Source organism: Triticum aestivum, chromosome 4A (assembly GCF_018294505.1).
Source record: "Triticum aestivum cultivar Chinese Spring chromosome 4A, IWGSC CS RefSeq v2.1, whole genome shotgun sequence".
Lineage (NCBI taxonomy): Eukaryota > Viridiplantae > Streptophyta > Magnoliopsida > Poales > Poaceae > Triticum > Triticum aestivum.
The window spans coordinates 689,459,821-689,467,410 of NC_057803.1; the positions used below are offsets into that span (position 1 = coordinate 689,459,821).

The following is a 7,590-nucleotide window of genomic DNA, read 5'->3' on the forward strand; positions in this document are numbered from 1 at the left end:
TCGGCCTTTTTTAACTGAGGAAACAACAGAAAATACAAAACTTGTCGAAAACCCAAAAAACTTGGTATCGTGCATTACATTGGTCTTACAAGGTTGTGAAAAATTGGGGACATTTAAGGGATGTCAAGAAACGAGGTGCTCCCAAGTGGACCCTTCTAGCCTACCCGAGCACTCTCCGTTGAACATGATATTTTTTTTAGAAATGTCATGACTGACCACAACTTCTGCAAGCAGGTGGGAATGCACATGTTAGGCATCCATGCCTGGTTTGAATGACTTCTGACATCGTATGCATGTTGCTACATGTTAACCAGAAAATACAAAACTTGTCAAAAAAACCAAGAAACTTAGCAAGGTGCCTTGAATTGGTCATACAAGGCCGTGAGAAAAAAGGTCATTTCAAGGATGTTGAGAAACAACGTGCTCCCAGACGGCATTTTGGCCTACACGAACATCATGCGTTCAATACGGTCCTTTTTCGAACATCCTTGAAATGACCTCATTTTTTTCAAGCAGGTGGGCATGCCCTTGGTAGGCATCCATGTGAGGTTTGGATGAATTCTGACACCGTTTGCATGTTGCCGCACGTTCGGACATTTATCAACCTTTGCTCACAAGAAAAACTCCAGAAAATGCAAAATTGTCGAAAACTCGAACAATTTGGCATGGTTCCTTGAATTGGTCATACGAGGCCATGGTAAAAATTGGGGCATGTCCAAAAACATTGTGCTCTCATGTTATAAAAGAACTAAGCTGCTTGTGCCTTGCTGGGCCGGCCCAGTAGCACAAACTCATGTGACCGGTGTACACTTTCCAGCAACGACCCGGAAGTGGGTACAATTTGCCAAAATATTACCCTTTATATGTTTAGTGGAGAGGGTTGTACCGAAGAGGGGCTTGTTTGAGTATTATATGTCAAGCATTACGTTGAGAGCTATGCTCTTTGTGCTGAGGGAACGCTTCCTCCTTTCCTATAGCTTGCATGCTTAAGATCCTCCTCAAGCAGCTTCTTCTTCTTCTTCTTCTTCTTCTTCTTCTTCTTCTTCTTCTTCTTCTTCTTCTTCTTCTTCTTCTTCTTATAAGCCTTTTGTCTCAAACAAGTTGGGGTAGGCTAGATATAAAACCCTTTCATGAGGACGTCCCAGGAGGTCACCCATCCTAGTACTACTCTCGCCCAAATGGGTTTCATACCCAAAGGACTGGCTAGTTTTTACGTTGACTCGCCAAGCTTATCACAACCCTTATATATGAAACCCTTTCACGAGGACTTCCCAGGAGGTCACCAATCCTAGTACTACTCTCGCTCAAATGGGTTTCATACCCATGTGACTGCATGACATCTAAATCATTGAAGGGTAAATTATTTCATATTCGTAAAACAAATACTCTCTGCAATAGATTTGATTTTACCAAAAGGCCCATGCACTACGAAACTAATATTATAAACTCATACATCATCTCATGGGAAGACGAAAAAGAGTAAAAAAATCCCTTAGACCATGGATAGGATACAAAAGTGCAAACACAATTCGTTGTAGATTTTCCGAGGCTAGTTCTTCACAAAGGTGCTTAGCACGTCTAAGTAGTTGGGGAAGGTCTTGTGGGAGGTCCCTGATGGTGACCAGCACCTCGGTGCAGGCCGCTAGGGAGAAGGCCATGGCCATCCGGTGGTTGTCATAGGTGTCGATCGCCGCCCCGTTCAGCTTCTTCGATGGCGTGATGATGCACTAGGCCTGGTCTTTCTCAATTGGTGCTCCCAGTCATAGGGCATATGAACGACAGGTCAAATGAAACGCCGAGGAGTGAAACAGGAGACTTATTGATAAGAACAGAAGGTGCATGTTACTACCTTCATTAGCTCAGTCTAGATCGCACCCATTCCCACATTTTCCTTCACTCTCCGGGAGGTAACTACAAAACAGAATGAACAAGTCTCAAGACCAAAATTTGCAAAAGAAACCAACAAACACGTAAGAAGGTTATTACTACACAAAATAACCTATCCCAACACATAATACTTTCCAGTCCTCTATCCCCAACTGGATACACAGAGTAACCCCTTCATCACAACATCCTGGAAGGAGGAAGCATTCCCAGTCATAAGGCATAGGAAAGGAGGATAACACTCGGCCTCTGCATCAAGCGGGGCATACAACCATGCTTATTATAATAATCAACAGAGTCTGACAAAATAAATACATGGATCGTCCCAAAGCCACCTTTCTGGCAATCTATGTCGCTACAGCAACTAGCTTGAGATGTGCGCTGTCCACGCACCAACGCACACCATCTAATCCGGTGGCCTTACCAAGCCGCCCATCGCCAAGCCCAGAGTGCCATCCAGTCTAGCAGACCCTCATGACGCACCGCATGCGCATGCTCCAGAATTAACCGCCGCCGTCTTCCGATGCGCTAACTTCAAGAGAGATCAACGCATTGACCTCGCAAGGCCCTACTGTCGTAGATGCCACCTCGAGGCCACCGCCATGCGCTCGTACATCAAGACACATCCGCACCGAGACTCTATTGCACCATGCCACCGAGAACCATCATTGTCAATGCAGTAGATCCCACGCCATTGTACATCCTCACGACTCCAGCAAGCAACTGCTTCCAAACGATGCCTTCAAGATGGAGAACGACGGCGAACACGTCGCCATCATTTGATCTAGTAGCCCTAGGTCAAGGGTTTCCCCTTGTAACATCCCAAACAAGGAGATGATGACTGCAGTGATGATGCCTTCAACAAGGTAAGGACGCATAGATACAACCATCCTCCACCACGACCACAGTAGGAGCTCAGTTTTCACCGGTAGCCACTTCTCCCCAACTCGCAGTCAGCTGGATCGCCCTCAAGTCACGCGGATCAGCTCCACGCACCCATCATCCCGCCACCAATGCTCGGCGTCGGATCCCAAGATCCACCACCATTGAGCACCAACCGGCCGACCACCACCGGAAAGAGAAGCTCGCAACCACCAAGTCCGGGGCCGCTGCCCCAGTGCCGATGCACAACAAGCACGCCACACAACCAAACATGCCAATGTGTCACCGTCAGAGAGTTGCAAAATGTGTCGGCAAGGCGCGGCCCATGCGGCCATTGGTACCGGATCAAGCCCACCCGCAGCAGCCTTGCGACCATCGTGATGGGCCGCCGCTGACCCGCGGCACCCCCGCCGAAGAAGAGTGAGCGCCGCCTCCCCAACTTCAGATCGAAGCTGAAAATGTCCCGCCGCCGCCGCGCTGCCAGGACTTTGCCCGGCGAATTCACCGGTGGCAATGAGTGGAGGGGACGGAGGAGGCCGGACTCTAGGAAGGAGACGGGGGGAGGGGGGACCATAGTTTTCTCATCTAGCTGAGTTTCAGTAAGACCATATTCTTATTGTGTAACGTCCTTTGTGCAAGTTGCACTATTTATCCTTACCAGGCTTGCATGACACCGAAGCAAAAGTAATGCTTTCTCCCGACATGAATTTGCGCTATTGGAATGAAAGTTCAAGCAACTGAAGTTTTTCCTCTTGACTAGTTTAATTGATGTTTAAATCGAACATCCGTTGACTAAACACCTCTTCTGGTATGAAAACACAAAACGGGTTGGAGGATAATCCCCATTGTAAAGAGAAGATGACACACCTTTACGTAGGGCTTGAAATGTGTGCAAAGTGCTTGTAAAACTCCATTCCTTTTTATTTATACGATCTATTATAGTTTGCTTTTCCATAGCCTACATATAGTTGTTGGCATCTCAGCCCAAGAAGATAGAGAAGAATCTCATGCGCAGATGTGCCGAGAGCAAGAAGGTCAGTCTTCCTCTAGGAGATGGTCATCCTCTTTACAATTTTATGAACGATAGAAAATCAATCCTCACTTGTATTAACTTCATGAGTGAAGAGATACACTTTCCCTCTGTATTGTCACTTCTCCTATCAAAATTATATAATTTGATTTTTTTTCGCCACTTCCTCTGGGGGATTCACACATCATATGATGATTCATGCAATGGTACAGTGGATCAATCAATTCAAATCAAGAGAACCACTAGGTTGAGTTTTTTTTTGTGGGTGCACTGGTTGAGTTTTGTCCTAACGATTGTATTAAACCTGTTCATGCTCTGGCCTCTTTGTGTGTTGATGTCGTCCAGGGAAGCCATCATATGACCGGTGATTTAGCTATGGAGGTGCACCCGATGCAAGCCTATGGTGTGGCGAATATATGCTCTTACTACCCACAAAGGTGAACATAGAAAACCAAAACTGACTATAGAAGAGAACCCATGTGCTAAATAGTGCCAGATTAATACAAAAGACATGCAATAGGGCGGGCAAGTGGTGGCACCTCTATGTCTCCATACCCAACAAATAAATATTAGTATGTCCTGTGCCTCTCGACCCCAACTGCAACGATGGACGGAGACCAGTCTCTCCCTTTCCAATTCCTGTTTCATCTACCATATCGAGAAATAAGAGATCCAGTCATTCCCGCGCCTCCTCACAGCTCAGCGCATTCTGGCCGTTCGATCTGTTTGCTTGATGCGTTTTCGGGCGTTGGATCAAGCCGCTGGAAGAGCTGGGCCGTCGGATAAAAAAAAGAGTTGTAGCAATGAATAGTTACCCCTGCTGTAAAGATCTCGCGCCACCGCACGTAAATCACGCGCCCCGCCGAGGGCATTTTTGGAATTTCGTGTTGTGGGTATGTGCGTGTCGCTGGGTCGGTGGGTGCTTCCTCTCAGTCCGGGTCCTCACTTGCCCTTGCCCGATTGGGTGAAACCCTAGCCACCATTCCTAGTCGGGCTTCTCTCCTCCACTCCCCATCGCGCCCCACTCCTCCAATACCCGCAGCCGTCCCTAACCCTAGCTGCTCCTCACGTCGCCGCCATCTCATTCACCCAGCCTGTCGGATCCCCGCCGTCCACTTCCCCAGCGTCGTCGTCGTCCTCGCGTGCACACGGCAGGAGGAGCACGGCCCTCCTCTGTCGACGCCCTAGCGCACTCGCAGTCTCTCGCTCCAACTCTCTCGCTTCTGCCGCCCGCACCGCCGCTCGCTTCGCCCGCGTCGCCCGCACTGCCATTCGCCTCCGCTCGCCTCCGCCGCATCACTCGCACTGCCGCTCACCTCTGCCTCGCCTCTGCATCCCCGTTCCCTTCCTCAACCGCATCAATCCTTGCCCGCATCTCGCTGCCGTTGCCCAGGATCTGATTTTTCACCCGCGACACCTCTCGCCCTCTCGTTCGCGTCTCCTACATCAGCCGAGAGCCTGCTCGCGCTCGTGGAGGCTGAAGCGGCCGCTCTGCTCTGCGTCGCACGCCGCCTCCGCCGCCGGCAGGAGGGGGCTGGGCCGGGCAGGATTGAGCGCGGCCGCGCTGCTCTGGGTCGAGGCGGCCCTGTTTCTCTGGGTCGCGTGCTGCCTCCGCCGCCGGCAGGAGGGGGCCAGGCCGGGCAGGATTGAGCGCGGGCCACGAATATGGCGAGGTGGCTGACCTGTCCGCGGCACCGTCATCGTCGTGCCTCCGTCTAGAGATGCCCGCGTGCCGGGAGAGGAATCCACGTCTTCTCCTGCTCGACTGCTTCCAGATCGAGGGACTGCTGCTTCTGCTCGCTATGGACGCTGCTGCTCCGCTCCACATGGGCTGTGAAAGACGGGTATCAATGGCGGAAGTACTGGCAGAAGGTGACACGGGACAATCCCTCCCCCAGATCCTACTTCCGATGCGCCTTCGCGCCATCCTGCCATGTCAAGAAGAAGGTATCCTACGAACTCCGCCCAATTTGACTAGCATTGAGGTGCAGCACCATCTGGTACTTGTATGGTCTGAAAAGCTTGTGCTATGTCACTGATTTCTTGGTGTGATCCATGGTGGTGTAGGTGCAGAGACGCGTGAAGGACAACTCGGTGGTAGAGGTGATGTACGAGGGCGAGCACAACCACTCGCGCCCCACGGGGGCGGCGAGCCGAGCTGCGCAACGCAGGGCGGAGGCTTGGTGTTGTGCTCCATCTCCATCAACTCCTCCGGCCCGACCAATATGCTGGACCTCACCAAGAACGGGGGAGGCGTGCAGGTCGTCGAGGCAGGGGAGCCGCAACCAGACCTGAAGAATGTGTGCCGGGAGGTCGCGTCGCCACTGTTCCGGGCGGCTTTGGTGCTCCGTCCAAGGATTCAAACCTCGTCTGCACCGCCTGCTTCGCTTCGGGCGCGAGCGCCCAGAGATCATCATGTGAGCTGGCAGAGCGCCCGGAGATCGTCACGTGAGCTGGCAGAGCTTGGAAGAATCCTGCTTGTGTGTCTATGTGGGTTCTCGTGTTGGGATTGCGTGTCTCGATGCTGTTGTCAGTGTCTGGCGCCATCGTTTAGCTGCACGCCAGATGTTCGCTGAAATGTGCCAGCAGTTTGCGTTGGGCACTTCAGTGCAGGCAAGGTGGTTGCCCATGTCCTGGAGGCTAAAATGTTGGCTTTTGTAGCAGCAGTTTTCCTAACAAATGTAATACTTTATATGCTCCTAAACTATGCCAAATTGCTGATATGTTGTCTTCAATCTTGGTAGAAATCTCCAGAGTCCAGAGCACCGCTACATAACCGTGTCTTTTTTGGGATAATCGGTGCAACCTACCATGGTTATTGTATGAAGTTGAGCAAAGTGTTACTAAATAATTAAAAATAAACTGAAAAAAAATCAAATATAAAGGGTGATCGACATGTTCTATAACTGTCGAAAGACGTGTCAGTCAATATATGAAATTCAGGACATGATTTCAGCTTGTAGCAGCAGTGTTATTGTTGGCCTCACCAGTCACCACACTGAACTAGCGGGGTTGTAAATGGACGCAGTGCATTACAATATGATATCCCTGTCTCATACATAACAAGTCGGAACTCTTCTATTGCAGGTATCTCTCAAGATGGGATATTCAGGTCGCTCTGTGTAGTGGGTGCCTCATCTTTTACAGGAAAGTTATTAATTCTAGGTAACGATTGCATACTCATGTAGGACTTGATGAAGGAGAGGTGACTACATGAAATATGTCCAGTTTATTTACCTTCCTTTTCTATTTTGAGATATATTCTTCAGTTTCTTCTTAAGATATATTCTTCAGTTTATTTGTACATTGATGCCCGAGGTCTGGTGAGCTTGTTTCTTTTTGAGATATATTCTTCAGTTTTTTGTACTATTTATATACCTAGATTCACTGGATTATCATGTGAAACTGGTGTTTCAGTAATTTGTGATTTGTTATTTATATTTTACTGCTTCATTGTTCTCTGAAACTGCAGGTATGTACCAAGTGAACTGGATTATTATGATGATTTCGTTGATTCATACTTCTTTTTATCCTGAAATAAATGGTTTTCACCTTTGGGCAGTTCAAGTGATGGAAGATATTTTTTCCATGATATTGAAGCTTTTTAGATACTATGGCAGTTAAGGTTCATTTGAAGTCGCGGATGGATGCATGATTGATGCACAAATGTATAAGTGCCATGTAGTGGTTAATTAGAGTTATACATTAGTGCATACAAGTCTTTTAGTCTTTGCTTCATGACCTGAACAAAGAGATACATTTTTAGCTTAATTGGAGTATTGTTGGTTAGTGCA

The 7,590-nt window shown here is 48.8% G+C and overlaps 1 pseudogene; it reads left to right on the top strand.

Annotated features, from left to right (window-relative positions):
* The first annotated feature begins 5,517 nt into the window (after window positions 1–5,517).
* Window positions 5,518–7,283, top strand: LOC123084283 (WRKY transcription factor WRKY76-like; annotated as a pseudogene).
* The last annotated feature ends 307 nt before the right edge of the window (window positions 7,284–7,590 follow it).